Here is a 17,159-nt window from a genome sequence, read left to right on the forward strand (position 1 = left end):
ATTACTGAATTTTAGAAAATGCATTTTAAATCAATTTTTAGTTCACTCGATAGTTCTAAAAGCACGTAATATATATATTAAGAATTCTCATAATGTGCATTCTAAGTTCTGAGCTATTAGTATATCAGGTTTAAAACTTAAATATTTTCAATGGTTGTTTTCGCCTCTTCTAATAAAAATGTTGCAACATCTATGTCAGGTATCTCACACAAAGAAAAAATATTTTTTTTCACAGTTTTATTCTAAGAAATTAATCGATTCTAATGCTTGAAGAATCAAGAAAGAGATTATGGCCGTTAATCTTATCAGTTGGAAAACGAAATACACATCAGTATGGGCATATTAAAAAAAATACGGATGAATCTAATGGTGATAAATAATGATAACTTGTATTTTTGGATATAGTCATGCTACCCTAACATTGAAATTAAAAAAAGCTACCTTTTAGTCATTATTTTAAATTTTTATAGAATAATAACTATAAACTTAAATGATGCGAATCGCATTCTCATTTCCTAATTATACTTACTGAAGGCATATAGATTTTGTTTTAAATTTTACTGATCTGCCATGCAGAATAAACAATTCTTCGTTATTTTATAATGAAAGTAAATAAGTTTCTTTTTTTTTCAAAGTAAGACATCGTCACCCTAGATAAACACTTATTTAACACTTCTTGAAAAAGAATTTATTATACTAATTTATATAAATGCTTAAGTTTTGTATGCATTCTAAAAAATCATCTTTATTTACTTATGGAATATAACTACACAAAAAAATCAATTCATATTTACTGAAAGCATGAAGTTTAATTTACAAGAATCTTCTTAAAAACATAAAGCATTCGCTAAATTATTAGTATACTATACACATTTGCCTTAGGGAAACAAGGCTTTAAATTTGCAAAAATTCTCACCTGCATAAATAAATAGTAAATCATTTATAAATGAAACTTTTCCTTTAAAAGAACAAGAACATTTCTGTGAATAATTGCATTATGTTATTATATTTTACTTTTCAAAAAATACAGTTGCAGTTTCTGGTGATATTAACAAAAACAATAAATTTCTGCAGGTGTTTCTAATATTCATGGAAGATTTTAATCATGTTTTGTTTGGAATTAATTGCAAGTCTGCTGATTGCATTTTTTTCTCAAATTTTGAATTATTATCATTGTTTGGCCGAATTCTTTTGGATGTGATAATTGACGGTTATAAATATTTTGCTTACATTATCTCTATGACATCTTATTCTGGAACTAAAAAATAAATTAAATCTCTTAAAAATTCAGTCTTGCCGAAAAAACAACTTAGCAAAGGACAAAAAACATTACGTTCATTTCTTTCAGTTTTCAAGATGGAAACTTCAACCAAATTCGGCTGTCTAGAAGAAATTTAATTTTCCAAGTCAAATGTTCATTCTTTTTAAGCTCGTGAATTGGAAGAAAGGGAGGGATTAAATTAATGTTTTCTGAGTAAAATGGAATATATTTCTTTTCTCCTGGAACAAAATGCTAACTGGAGTGATGCTTGACATGTTAGCATTTCTCAGGATCTTCTGGGCATTTTTTATTTTGATTTGCAGAAAAACTGTTTTAAACAATTCTTCTCCAGTGTTTCTACTCAATTGTATGCTCTAGTTTCTTTATTTGAAATCTAACTTCAGTATGTGAAACATAGGCATAAAGAAAACACTGCATATTATTCTGAATTCCTTCTAAAAAATCCAAATATACCTTTGCAAATAAAACCGAATATCTTTTAAAAATGTCTTTATCTTTTAAAAATGGCAAAGGTAAATTTTCAATTGAGAACTATAACTTTAACCGAAATTATAGTACTTTTATTTGAAAAGTTTATATTAAAACCTTTTAAGAAAAGCCTTCAAATTATTCGATAATAAAATCTAAAAATATATTTAAAAAAAACAACCTTGATATCATTGAAGTCAGAAAAGAATTCTTTTTTTTTTCTTCTGAAATTGATAACAGAAAATATCTAGGATTCTTTTTTTATCGCAGATAGATATTTCTCCATTCGTTTTCCATTTTCCACAATAATTTTAACCATCGTGTAAAACGTAATAGAATCTAATATGGCATTGAAGTTATTTTTGCAATTTTTCTGCAACTGCATATTGAAATATATATTACCAGTAAAGGAAAAAGAAACAGTATGTAAGTATCATAAACATAATATCTCTAAGATAGTATATTGTAAGCAAAGTTTTTGCCGTACTTTTAACATCTTTCCTCATATAAATGCTTGCACCATCAGTATATTACAAGCTTCACTAATAATAATTACAAATCGATTAATGACTTAATATTGTTTTAGAGTAAATTGTTGTGGAGTAAGAGCGACTTAAGTATTCCTAGGGTATATATTTTTTAACTTTCATCAAAATTATAACCGTAATGTATTATTAATATGTATTATAAAATTTTCTATAATGTTATATAAACCGAATTATGGAATTTAAATAGAAATATTAGCAAAATATTAATTGTTATTGATAATATGTCCAATATTTTATTTGAGCTTCATATGGAATTTGATAAATTTATAAGCAAAATTGTTATTTTGAAAAATGGTATAATATAAATTTTGGTTAAGCAACATAAACATTGAATTTTGCATTTGTTAAGCATTTTAAAATTCTCTAAGAAATTGGGTAAGCTGATAAAAATAGTTTTCAAATATGTATCTCACTAATTCGTTGTTAAAGTTATAAATACATTATAAGGGATTTCTTACATTCTCTTCAAAATGGCATTTCCTCTTTATTTATTTATTTTTCTGCCTTTTATCATATGTTTAACATATGTTTTTGTTAACAAACAAAATTGACTTAATAAAAGAAATATAACTAAAATGACTTCGAAATAGCCTGTTCAATAAAGTGTTTAAATATCTTGCAGAATGCATTTAATCTATTAAGGATTTCTCTGAATTAATTAAGAATATCATTTTGTGTAAAACGGAAATTCTAAATTCAATGATTTAGAATTTCTGTTCAAATATCTTTCAAGCAGATTTCTATAAAAATAAAAAGCAAGTAATTTTTCATTGAAATCAAAATTTGTATTGATATTTTTAAATTAAACATTTAATGGACATCTTAGAATTTGCAAATGCTATTCTATCAAAAGCTGAATAAGAAGGCATTTTAATTTGTAAAGGTAAATATGAATTCTTTCGAAGACTACTTCTTTCTTTGCTGTCCATAAAAAATTATTTCCTTTATTTATTACAATTGAAATAATAATACTTTGTAAATATGAATATTTACTTAAACAGTATATTAATTTTGTTAATATTTACAAGAAACACAATTTGAATTTCGCCGGGATAGTTTGGTAGGTAGTTAGTGAGGTTGTGAGTTCATATCCCACCGGCCGAAGACTCTCCGTGTGTGTGATGGCTGGCACACGTATAAATCTGTCGTGGTCACAAAGTCCTCCATGTCGAGAGTAATACTAATGGGAGTACTGGATCTGAGGTGATCGTTCTCGGATTCGGGTCTAAATTATGATCTGTGGATGAGCGAATGAAATGCATGAATGAAGTCGGCCCCATAAAAAGGGTTGTGACGCTTGAGTAGTTAAGTCATACTCTTGACGCTAGTTGATGCTACTGAAAAAACAAGAGATGACAGATAACTGTCAGCGGGCTGACAGATTGCTGACAGATAACTGTTTAGTTAAGTGTCATAAATCACAACGCAACTCATAAATATGTTTTCCTTTTTTCAAATCGAGTACCTATTACTCAATCAATAGCTTCAAAATTGCAGAAAAAACTTTAAAAATAATAAAATAAATTTATTTTTTCATAATACTTTATACATTGTCTGATTAGTTATAAATTATGCATATTTTAATAAATTATAATACCACATATTTTTTTAAATGTGCTGAGTTTTTTAGACACAAATTTTCTGCATGAACATAAATATACATAATAAAAGCTTTGTATGTGATTTTAACTAAACTTTCAATCTGCGAATTTCGGAAAATAAAGTATATTAAATTTATTTATATTTGCGTTTATTTAATTTATATTTACATTTGGTTACAGAGTAAAACATTTTACCTAAAGTAAAAAGAGTATCTCAAAAGTGAAACGTATATTCATATTTTTGTCTCAATTTGTATTAGTAGTTCACTAAAATTTTTCATGCGACATCCGTACTACATTACACAATTTCGAGATAAAAATAAATAAATAAATAAGTAAATATTTTGCATTTTATTTTAGAAACTTATCGGGAGGGTTATATTATTAATGTAAATATGTCCTTAAACTATACTTCACTTCCTACCTAGAAACAAATTAAAAAGCCGAACGACAGTAACCATTCCAGCAACATCACATTTTATATCTCCTTAAAAGATCCATTTAAGTGAAATATTCGTAAAACAAAGTTTGCTACATTACGAACTTTCTATTTAATAAAATGAAAATAAAATTTCAGTAACATTACTTAAAGTTGCAATTAAATCGAAAGTCAAAAATTATCTCAAGAGAGCAGGAAAACGCTATTTCATAATTCATGAAGCTTCTCTTAATGCGAAACATAAAACGCAAGTGCTCAATATCTATTCTATTTATAATAATGTCCAATGCATTATTCCTCCTTCGCTAATAACATTTCCATCGCCTCCTCCATTTGACTGACAGAATAATTGACAGCAATACCAAGACTCGTTCTGGAGGACAGCACAGACTCTGAATACACTCCGTAATTACGAAAGGTCATAGTCTCGACTTTGGCCTCATTAGAGTATCATTCATCGATTTCTGCTACCTAAGGGTAGATCTTGAGAAATTAATATTTCGAATTTATTGATGCTGTGATGTTGGGCACATTAGAAATTTAGTATATCTTTATGACAATAAAAGAAAATAAGTTAAAGGCGAGAGTTTTACTTTATTTTTTATAAATTTTTGGTAAATGTTTGATAGAAAAAAATGATTAAGTTACCTTTAGGACAGTTTTTACTTTTTGTTTTATAATTTGATTATTTATCATTTTATTTATTAAGAACTTTTCGTTTCTTTTAAAAATGTTAAGACGGGTTCAAAAATTTCAGTCCATTATGCATATATATGTTTAAATGAGTAGAAAATTTTGATTAATTAAATCAGGTAGCTACATTAAAAAGTCGATTTTTTTTGCGAAACTATGACTTTTTTTTATTTAATATTCTTAATGTTGGAATAAATTTCTTTATAAAATCGTTAGAATTTATTTCTAAGTCTATTATTGGGGAAGATATATTGATTTTTTTTGTTTTCATTTACTTGCGTTTTAATGCTATTTTACATTTTTAGATGCTATTTTCTCAAATATGGAATATGAAAAAAAACTTTCTTACTGAAAACTTCTTAAATAAAAATTTAATCAATATTTTTATTCGAAATTGGTATAAAAATTTGCAGTTTCTGGACTGGAAAATAAGTAATCTATTCTTTTAGAAACATTTTATAGTTTTTTTTTTGTGTTTCACAATATGAAAATAAAATGAAAATTCTGTTTTAATTTTTAAAAAAAACGTATAGAAATACATCACACATTTTAATTCAGGAGCTAGATATTATATTCCTTAAACTATATCTGAAACTTTATGCAAATTATTTTATAAATCTCTTAACTAGTAGAATTTTGCTTAGTAAATTTATTTTTAACCAAAAAAGCCATTTTTCGAATTTTTATTTAATTTTGGCACTTAACTGATATATTTTGGTTTCACGTACGTTTTTCCAATCTTTTTAAGCAAATATACAAAAATATAAAATCATCGAACATTTTTCAAAAAAATTCATCAGAACATAGTCACATCCTTGCATTTTTTGACGTCTTTGGGAATTGGATGATTCTTTGGAGATATGGGTTGCTTTAATTAGAATTAATTTTTTAGTTTTAATTTGACTTTCTTGAATCTCGTTATTAATTTTTTTTAAAAAAAAACGGAGATCCTTATTAATTACTATTAATTAATTAAAAATGCTACTTCAATATTGTGACACCTTGATTGCTTATTATATACCTGAATATTCTAGATGGATATGAATTCTATGACACAATAAAGACTTCTATATCGTAATTATCCAAATAATCAATCGTTATATTTTTTAAGTAAGTGGAATACTCTTTCATCTTTTCGTATTAAAATTTTGCAGTCCTTATTCCAGAATTTTGAATAATAAAAGAAAATCTAGCTGCTAAATCTTTAATCTAGAACGTTTTTTATTTTATTACAACAATGAAAGTGTTGCTGAAAATTAAGTTAATCGTATAAATTGAAAAATTGTAAAATTTTTATTTTTGAAGGGAATTTTTATTTTTAGTGAAATGTGCGTTAAAAATGAATTAATAAATTCTTGTTTGTTGCCTAGCTAAAATAAATTATTCGAAAATTCAAATAAATTAATCAGATTTTTTTTTATTTTATTAATTTTATATGTCATACATTGCATTAAGTTCAAATATGCCCTGCAGCACTGCAGATATTTGTATCATTGAAGAAAAAGACAATGGGATTATCAATTATTTTATTGCATATAATTGTAATTTTTATTCAAGTGAAAATGTTCTCTAGAAAAAAAAATATCGTTTATATTTGTCGACATTAGCAAATCTTCTGTATCATATTCTTTCTGCATTTAAGTTATTTTAAAACTAAATTTATACAAACGAATTTTAGAAATGTAGTATGTAATATGCTTAAGATAAATCAAATCCCATACTGGTTATCGGGTTGCTGAAGAACTGATATTCTAGCAAAAGCAGCCATTATCGAAGTTTTTCCAATGGAAGCTCCAAAACCCCGGTGCCATCTTAAACAGCGTCTTCAGAAAATATTTATAAGAAAATGGCAAAGTCTGTGGAATAATGGAAATACTGATCCAAATCGGAAAGGGACCACATTAGCTCTAGAAACGGAGATGTAGTGTTGTGTTAAGTGTTACGTATGAAATACGAATTATAGTAGTGTGACGAGCTATAAATTCGTATATATTTCAAACTATGCTCTTTAAATTTGTTTTAAAGTAGTTCGTGCAAAAATGAGATGATAAGTTTAGCTAAAACGCGAATAGATTTTAATACCCATGTATTAAGGATTATAAAAATTAATTAATTTTCAATTAAAAAATATGGATTTTTCATAGGTTTTACCACCCAATGTATTTATTACAGAAGCTAATTCAAGATTCTAATTTATTTTTCAAGATAATATTTATAGATTTAATCTTTTTCTCAGTTTAAATAACTCATTTATTTGATATTTTTTTCAATTTATAAATATCTTAATTGCTGTGATTCTTCTTTTTTTACTTTTCATGTTTTTTTTACTATCAGCAAATTTCTTTTAAAAATAAATTTTTATATATATGAATTTTTTATTATATGAATTTTTTTATACATGTACAAAAGCTAGCAATCATATAAACATGAATAAGGTGCATTGAGGTTGATAAACTATGCTTTCCTTCATGTTGACACGTAGCATATTTTATCATGATGCAAAAGAGTAGGCCAAGAGTTAAGGTGCAAAGTATTGAATTTCGCCAAAATGAAATATTATGCATTTATAAGCTTTATTTTAATTTGTAAAAGTTGATTTCTTTCATAAAGCTCAAAAATTGAAAAAAAATCTTTACTATGTCTGATTTAGTATCTTCTTTACTAAGTATATAATATCTGGTATAATGTATAACAATATTTATGGGCTTTCGTATATTATTTAGCTTGCAACTCGTAAGCTCAATGTTATATGATTATATTAAAAATATATCATATAGAAAAAACCTCTTTAGATTATTTTGAAAGTCAGTCTTTCTTCATGTTATTCAATAACCCTATCTAAAATTAATCAATCAACTGGGATTCAGGGGAAAAAAATTAAGATATTTCATATGCCTGTTTAATTTCAGTGCAATAAATCTTAAATCGACACTTTTCATAACTTTTCAAAACTATACTATGAAAATGAAGGTTTCAATCGTCCTTTGTTTTATAAAGACTTAAAAAAAGTCCTTGATTATTCTAAAGTATTTATTATTCTAAAAATTTCAAATCTCCAAATTCGTATATCCATATCTGAATGAAAAAGACAAGAGCATAAATTAATGAATTTCTCGCATAATTCTCGTATTTATTATAAATTATATAGTTAAAATCCCATATAATATCATAAATAAACCTGGAAAAATCTTGCAATATTGAAATTTCAATATTATTCCATTAGTTTCTTGCACTGCTTAAAATAAATAATTGTTACAATAAATTTGTGCGTGTAATAGTTATATCTAAGAATAATATAAACTATATTAAATCCCAGTTTTATCTTAAGTTAATTTTTTATATCAAATATATAATTTTCTGAATTTCTTTCTTTGGTTTATCCTGTAAATTTCTGTCTGAATTCAAATAAATATGATATTAAATTATAATATTAAGATTTAAGCTTACATTTCTTAGGTATGAAAGATTATCCAGGAAGATTCTGTTGGAACATTAAATATCTAAGTACAATCAAGTAAAAAAAAAAGCAAAAATAAGTAAAAAAAAAGAAGTTAATGAAAGATACAGAAATTAACATAAAAGTTAGCTATGAAAAATGAGAGACTGTTATTCTCTGTTGAGAGTAGTAATTATCACACATTTCTCAATGGGACAATTAGAAAAATTGTCAAAGCCACCGAATGAATAAATCCTTACATTCCATTACATATCTTTAGACCCGATTTCTGTGAGTAAATTTCTAATTTTTTTTAATCTTTAGCTTAGAACATTAAAATATTGTACTGGAACGAGTTCTCGTGATGCAGAAAAGTTTTTCTTTTTTTCCGTAAGTTTCTACTTTTCAAGTACTTCTAGTTGTTAAGTGATGAATCTTTTAATGCCTGCTGGTAGTTTCGATTTTCTCCTTGTCTAGAAAGTATCATCGTTTTGTTTAGTTCTTTGTTTCCGGTAATGATTCTGGTGCGGCTTTTAGCAGGCATTTTATTACCTTGTATTTGCTTCAAGTTGTAATTCTGGAAGTTGCCAAATGATTTTGGCATTGTTGAGCTTGTTATACTCTTTGTAATGGAAATCTGTCATGAGATGAAGCGTAGGAAAAGGAACTTGTTTCCATAATCTTTTGTTTTCCTTATGGAAGTGATATTAATTTCAAAATTGTAAGAAATTAAAATGAACGATTTAAAGCACGATAAACATTTTTTTTCTGAAACACTGATGAATAAATGAAATTTTTTATATTGATGCAAAAGTATAAAAAAATACAGTAAATTCTTGATATAAATGTATATAAAGATATACTGGGAATCTTAATATAAATATTTCGTATTTGAAAAATCATTCACAATTAATATTCAAAAAATAACTTTTGCATAAACTCGGATTCTTCTGAATGATCTCCGTTTCAGTCTTCAGTGAAATTAAAAATATGTTACTAATTTGAAATAAATGGAATCATTAATATTTTATCAGAGTGGGAAAATGTAAAATAATAAACACACCGAAATTGCTTGAATATATATCTTCTTAAAGAATATTAAGCATTTAATTGACCCCTTCTGTTTCTGTAGGAAGAACATAACCCCCTTAAATGTTTGGCCGAGAACCATACGTGCATCGATTCATCGAATTTTGATAGTGGTAAGCAAAAAATAAACCATTCATAACGATTATAATTCAGTATTAAAATTACTTCGAATACATATATATTCCATGGATTTTCATTTGAATCAAAATAAGAAATTATTTCCAAAATAGAAGGTTAGATATTAAAGAAAATAAAACAGTTAAGTGGTTAACAATAATTAGTTTTTAAATATTCAAGAAAAGATAATTTAATAGTTTTTATTAAAAGTCCTAACGTTTAATCACATAAGAAATTACCAAAGATATTAATACAAAAATTGATTAAATAATGTGGTATTACCAAATAAATGAATAATCAAATATTTATTATTTATTTTGAAGCTGTAATATGTTTGCACTTAACAATGAAAAGAAAATTTACATAAGTTCTCTCCGAAATTTTCGTTGATTCAAAACTAAGTTTCAGTTTTTTTATCCAAAGATAATTGAAATGTCTTAAATACTAGATTTTAACTAGATTTGATTAAATTTTTAAATTAATGAATAAAGTTATAAATCAATCTTAATTTCAATAATAGAACGCGCTCATTGAAATAAGCTTTTTAAATTTTTAAACATTTATTAGGTATGGTTATTTAGATGCAATTATTTGCTTTTATTGGCACTTACAGAACATCTTTAAGATCAAATGATTTACATGTGCAATTAAAGTGTGTCTTTATGAACAGATTTCTAAAAAATAAATTAATTAAAATAGATTTATAAGATTTAATTAAAAAACATTAATTGGTTCATATTGAGTTCCATGAACAGGCAAACATTGTATACATATCCTATTTACTGCATGCCAGTTTTTTTGTTTTTGCAACTTTTTTCCATCTTTCTATTAAAGGGTTATGTAAAGTAATGGTATATGTATTCCTATAATGGCATATGTAAATATCTGGGCCTATGAAAAAAGAAGGTCAGAATTATTTTTCCCATTGTGATATTATTTTACTGTATATTGATAAAGCTTAACATTAGCTGTTTTATTAATAACGTTTTATTAAATTCATATACTATTTGTTACTTATTGTAGAATATATTGATGTAAAAAAATCTCATTTTCGTGTTAATTGCCGGTAATTTGAGTAGCTATAACACCTGAATATATAAATAGTTGGTGTCACCTAAAAGTCCAAAAAGTTTAAAAAGGCATAGCATAAATAAATTCCTTAAGAAGGCAAGATTAAAAATAACATAAAACATATAAAAAAACAATATTCAAAAATATAAACAAACAACAATAAAAACTCTTTGCGAAACTGTACTTATCTCATCTGTTTTTAAGTTAATGCTCATGCGCAGAGGTATAAAAAAATGTGCAAAACTGTATTCATTCTGTTAATATTTCAAAACTCACAAATTTATATAAATGCAATAGCAGAATATGATGATTGTTTTGACCATCACAAAATTTGGTATTGCACTCACCATTAATTATATTGTAGATTATTCAACAGCTGAAATTGCTTTGCAGTTGGGAGATATGAATCTTAATAAGATAGACTCATGCTTCAATTACCATTGAGGATATGCATTATTGCTACAATATAGTACGATTATATGTGCTGACAATTCATATCAGTGATCTATGTGATTGTTATGAGAATTATATACTCTTTAAGTGCCTTTTATTGAACTTATTGCTTAAGAAAAATTATTTTCTATCCAATCCTATCAACGGCTAACAAAATTCTAAAACATTGCTATTTTTTTGAAGAAGACACATTATAATGCTATCATGATTAGGAGAATAACTGAACAAAGAATACGTCCATAAAGAAAAAAAAAGAATGAATTCATTAATTAAATAAACACTATTATTTGAATATTTTTTCATAATTACGTACACTTTCAAATTTAAATTTTGTTTTTCCTTAATTTCGGTTATAAAATAGCATCGGATAAGAAGTGTGTCTTCTCTGATATTTCAGCGGATTAATTCAATACAGGAGTTCATTTATGAGATGGTTTATATTTATTAAATAATTATTTACTATTTTTTCAGTTTTGTGATATGTAAACATTTAAACGGTAGTTACAACCTTTAATATTTTTATAAAAGTAATATTTACATAAATATATTTGCTTAAATGAAATCATATTTTAATTATCAACTAATCTCGCTGCCATTCAATCTTTTTTCTCACAACTGCAACTTTTATCGTGAAACTGTTCCTCTGCAATTACTAATGTCTACTTTTCTACCCAGTTTCAAAGAGAGAGCGTGAGCAGAATTAGAAAAAAAATGATATATATTTATTATTTTTTATTTTTTTTATTTTTCGGAGAATAAATATGAGCACATCCTTATATCGGAAGTTAATGGAAGATAAGGATGAAAGAAGATAAGATCCGTAGAATAATTTCGACTTTAAAAATAATTCTTTTATGAAATAAATAAGTATATTTATTTTAAACCGAAATAATAAAAAAAATACAATTGTATCTTTATCAAGAAATCAGATAGAACTTCGAAAATTAGTTGGCTAATAAAACAAAAATGTTTTAAATGATATTGTTTGTAAAGTAAGCTATGATCATTATAAATATGACTTCATAGACAATGTTTTTCTTATGTTAAATTCATGTTAAACTTATTTTTACAATTTCAAAATTCTTTCATTTTTTTAAAGTATAAAGTAGATTAAATTGTTCTTATCAAATTATAAACATTAAAATAATATAGGACGGATTATTTTATCGATTTTACTAACTATATATCATACTGAATGATTCCAAGCACTTATGAAAGTAAGATAAAAAATCATTAATTCATTAATTCATTCATCATTAATTCAAATCATTAATTCAAAAAATCAATATATATATATATATAAAATAGCGTTTTTTCTGGTGAAAAGAATTCAAGACTTTTTGAACTTCTATTGAAATTAATGAGTACAATATATTTAGGTTAAAACTGTTAAAATCTCAAGTACTGCATATGCATTTTAAAATTGTTTCTGTTGCTTACTTTTTTCATTTTTAAACCCTAATTTTTCATACACTTTGAGCCTACAACCAGTTCATATTCTCTTTAATGGCTTTCTAAAATCAACAAGGATTAAATTGATAAGGTTTCCACCAAATGGACTTTTACTGCTTCAACTCATTTTATAAAAAAAAAAAAAAATGAATAACTCAAATAACAGTATTCAAATCTTTTGTAACAACTAAGGACGAAACGGTTTAAAAAAAAAAACTTTTGTTAAAAAGAAGCAGTTTCTTTAAAGTGGTAATAAGGTAAAATGAGTTCTTTCAAATGCATCGAAGGGAAATAAATATATTTATACATTCACTTACTTATCAAAAAGTGAATTAGTATATAAATAACTCAATGGTTGTAGATTGATTCTTTGAGGAATTAAATCTTCTCATCCTTTTCAAGCGCACATTTTCATTCGCTCAGCAAATAATCTAATCAAATTCGAAGTAAATTGACTGAAAAAAGAAACGCAAGAAAGTAATGTAAGAATTATCGACAATCACGCTAATTTTATTCCCTTGAACTAAACATATTATTTTATCTATTCATCATCGTTTATTATTTCGATTCTAATATGTTATTCCTTTAAAAAAACACTCACATTTTAAATCAATTTTCTGTGTGTCAAATATATCTTGGTGTTTTATTCTATATATATTTACGAAAGAGTAATAAACTTTGTTTGTTTTTGAAACAAAACCTCCAGATTTTATGCATTCAAACAAATATAGATTTACTAAGATAAAATGTAGAACATGTACTAAGTGAGAAAAAAATAATAATTCTCTTTAAACTATACCACCCAAGGTAATTTATTATTAAAATGTATGTTCTTTTTTTCACTTTCCTTTTTTTAGTGTACCGAGCATCAAGTTATTATAGTTTCTCAAAAATAATATGAAGTGTGCATTCTATTCCACTGATTAATTTCTTAATCAATAAGGATAGATTTTTACTTCATTTTAGTAGAAGGGCTTTAAATAACGGAAATTTTTTTTTCCATGATACAATAAATGCATTTCTGGAAAAAAAGTTTACATTTTTACACATTCCTTAGGTCGCATAATCATATTTTAATAAGGATTATCTCTTAATAATTTCAATTAAATAATTTCCACTCTTTTTAAACCAGAACTATCTTAGATATGACGCTTTAAAGTATCTAATTTTGATTGGCAGCTTTTCGGCCAGGCTGGCATTGAAGTAGTCAATATATATATATATATATATATATATATATATATATATCACAAAAAATTTTAATATTTAAATGTCATAAATAGGTTAGTTTTAGTCAAATTATTGAAAGCTTCTATTTTATTTATTAATACATCACATCCATTTAGTTATACAAAATTAATACGACTGTAGATTTTATAAAAGTGTAGAATTGATGATATCTTCAGAAGTATAATTATGGACTAAACCAGAATATGATGAAATTAGTTACGAATGATACGTTTTTCATTATTTTTACTAGCATTTTATGTGATAAAATACTGAATATACTTACGCAGCATATTTATTGAAGGATATAGTAATTGAGTCATAAATTTAATTACTTTCGCAAATAGATACCTGCAATAAAATATAATAAAAAACAGTATATTTTCGATTAATATATCTGCCTTAAAAGGACTTTCAGATAAAGAACTTCTGGTAATGTATCGAGAATCAACACAAAATTCCCCTTTTGATGTAACTCAATACATGAGTTTAAGCATTCTTGCCAGTCTCACAACATAAAACTATCAATTATCACATTCACCTCAAATGAGCCGTGAGAAAAAAAAATATTTTTAAACCAAGAAGTAAATGTGTAAAAATTCAAAGAGAAAAAAATAATACGAGTTAGGAAGCGTATATTAGTTGAAATTCTTTGAAAACCTTTTTACACGCTATAAATCTTCGTTTCTTCAAACAAATATTTACTTTTAAGAATATCGTGTTCCAGAAGCGCTGCATTATTCCCTTTCAAACAAGTTTTCAAGTGGTGAAGAATTTTTTTTTGTTTGTTTGTGTATGTGTATGTGTGGGAGTGTGTTTGAAAGCTTTCTTTTGAGGTGGTTGTGGCTGTTAAGTGATAAAAGGTCTTAGATCAGTTATTAGACCGACTTTTTCTCTTGCTCTAGGAAGTTATTTTCTTTTCTTTTGCAACACTGAAGGACATTTTGATTCTTCTTGATTGAGTTTTTATTCATTCCATCTCCTATTAATTTTCAATCCCATCATCATAACAGGAATGTTTCAAATTGCTCAGTTATGATTCTTTTTGTGGCCCTTCAATATTTTCTATAATTAAGTAATTAATTTTGAAATCTTTATATTTATGTGCATTAAAAAATAGCATTCCCAAGTTAAAACTAATTACATCTACTGAACATGACTTTTCCTGTTTCTATTAAAGATGAATAATTTAAAAAGAATGGAAAAACATTTAAAATTAGTAGCCCGTCTCGTTAAGTTTGAAAAATTTCTAAAAACGAATTAAAAAAATTTTTTTCTTGCTAAATTAGCAAAGAATATACTTAAGATTCCTTTTCTTCGAAAATAGTAATGAATAAATATCAAATTTAAAATATTTTTACATGCAATAGAACATGATATAAAAATAAACATTTTCAATATCTTTATATAGGTTTATAGGCTTTTAAAAGCGTGAAATCTGTAAAAGAAAATTGTCTTAAGTGAATAAACATGCGATTATAAAAATTGGCTAAATTACTTTGATTTCGAACTAATAATATTATTATAGATGTTAAGATATTTTCTATGAAATTTTATCCTTTAATACTTATGAAATTGAATTTAAAATATTAAATAGTATGTATAAATGTTAAATTACATAAAAGATGTCAGTTGTAAAATATGCAATAATTTATTTTGTATATTTTCCTAAACGCAAAAAATGTCGTAAGCAATTCATCAAATATAATTCACATATTTTCATTTTTTTTTAAATTGTTTAATTCCTTCCCATAACAATTAGATAAAACCAAATACAACACATAATATTTTTCTGGTGAAATAAAAATAATAAATTTTACAATTCATAAACAATGAAATTTAATTCAAGTTTTTTAGTACTTGATGACTCAAAAGTAAGAGTTGATCCTATCTAATATCAGCATGAGCCAACATTGTTAAACGTTTCTCAATTACTAGAAATCTCACTTACACACATTTTATCTTTTTATTCTACAATTGAGTATTTTAAAGGAATTTTAATTTTTATGCGAATGAATTCATTCATGAGTCATTTATTAAAAATTCACTCTTGCAATATTATTTTTAATTTTCTGTAAATATATATCTAAATTTTTTTAAATATATTTTTTACAAAGAACCCGTGTTTTTTTTTTCAAGTTCTGAATAATTTATATAATTTTTCGGTTGATGAAATAAAAGTTTTTGTTAAATATTTATTTCTACGTGTGTACTTATAACATTTCATTACATATGTAAAACATAATTTTTTGTAATAAATGCAAATAATGATTTGAAATGCGTTAGAAACACTTCTTTGTGAATCCTTCATTGCTATACAGTATATTTTTCTTTTACTTTCTTTGAATATAATTCATCCATTGTTTATAAAACAAGGTAAATGTTTTAAACAATTTCCCGTTTTATTTAATTTTTTGCTTTTATACTTGGGATAGAATCGCTAAATTTCCTGAAAGAAACGTTTTGTCTGTTATTTTGAATTCATGTGAAAAAAGCTCTCATTGCTTTCATACAAACTTTTTCAACGAAATACTAATGCGCTCAAGAAATAAAGGAAATAAAAGCTATTTGTATTGCATCTTTATTATAATATCATATATTTTTTTCTGAATATGCGTGATTGCATTTCCATTGAAAAGATTAAAAAAAGAAACTTTTATATCTTTATTTTCATATTTTTATACAAAGTTGCAAAAACAAAAGCTGAGAATCTCTTCTTTGGTCTTTTTTCAGTGCAGCAAGATAAAAATTTTGTGCAAAAATGTTTCTGTTTCTCTTGTTTGTAGCACATTTTTGAGGAAAATATTTACTTAAAAGTATTCATTGTTCCCAAGCAAAAACCCTTTTCCATTCTTGTTTTAAGAATTGTTAAAGAGCGTCACGCTGAACAAAATTGAATTTATAACATTTACTCAGCTAACAACGGAATAAATTTGAAACGTGTATAACATTAAAAAAAATAATGTAATAAGCTACGAGCGTTCACTTAATAATATTTAGCAATTTAACTTGAAATTACTCGAGATGAAGCCGACATTTTTTGTATTATTATAAAGTATAAACATTTCAGAAAAAGTTAGAGGATACTAATTAATTATTAATGTATTGTTTTGATTATTATCAATGTATTATGCTTTACACTATTATTTAGTATCATTATCACTAGGTATCTGCCTTGATTGCAAAGTGACATACGTGTTTTGCTTTGTTGAAATGCGTGATGTCCTTTATATGGTGTAAGTATTTTATTCCATATTTTTAATATATATATACAGTGGTGGTT

Source organism: Argiope bruennichi, chromosome 8 (assembly GCF_947563725.1).
Source record: "Argiope bruennichi chromosome 8, qqArgBrue1.1, whole genome shotgun sequence".
In the NCBI taxonomy this organism is placed as follows: domain Eukaryota; kingdom Metazoa; phylum Arthropoda; class Arachnida; order Araneae; family Araneidae; genus Argiope; species Argiope bruennichi.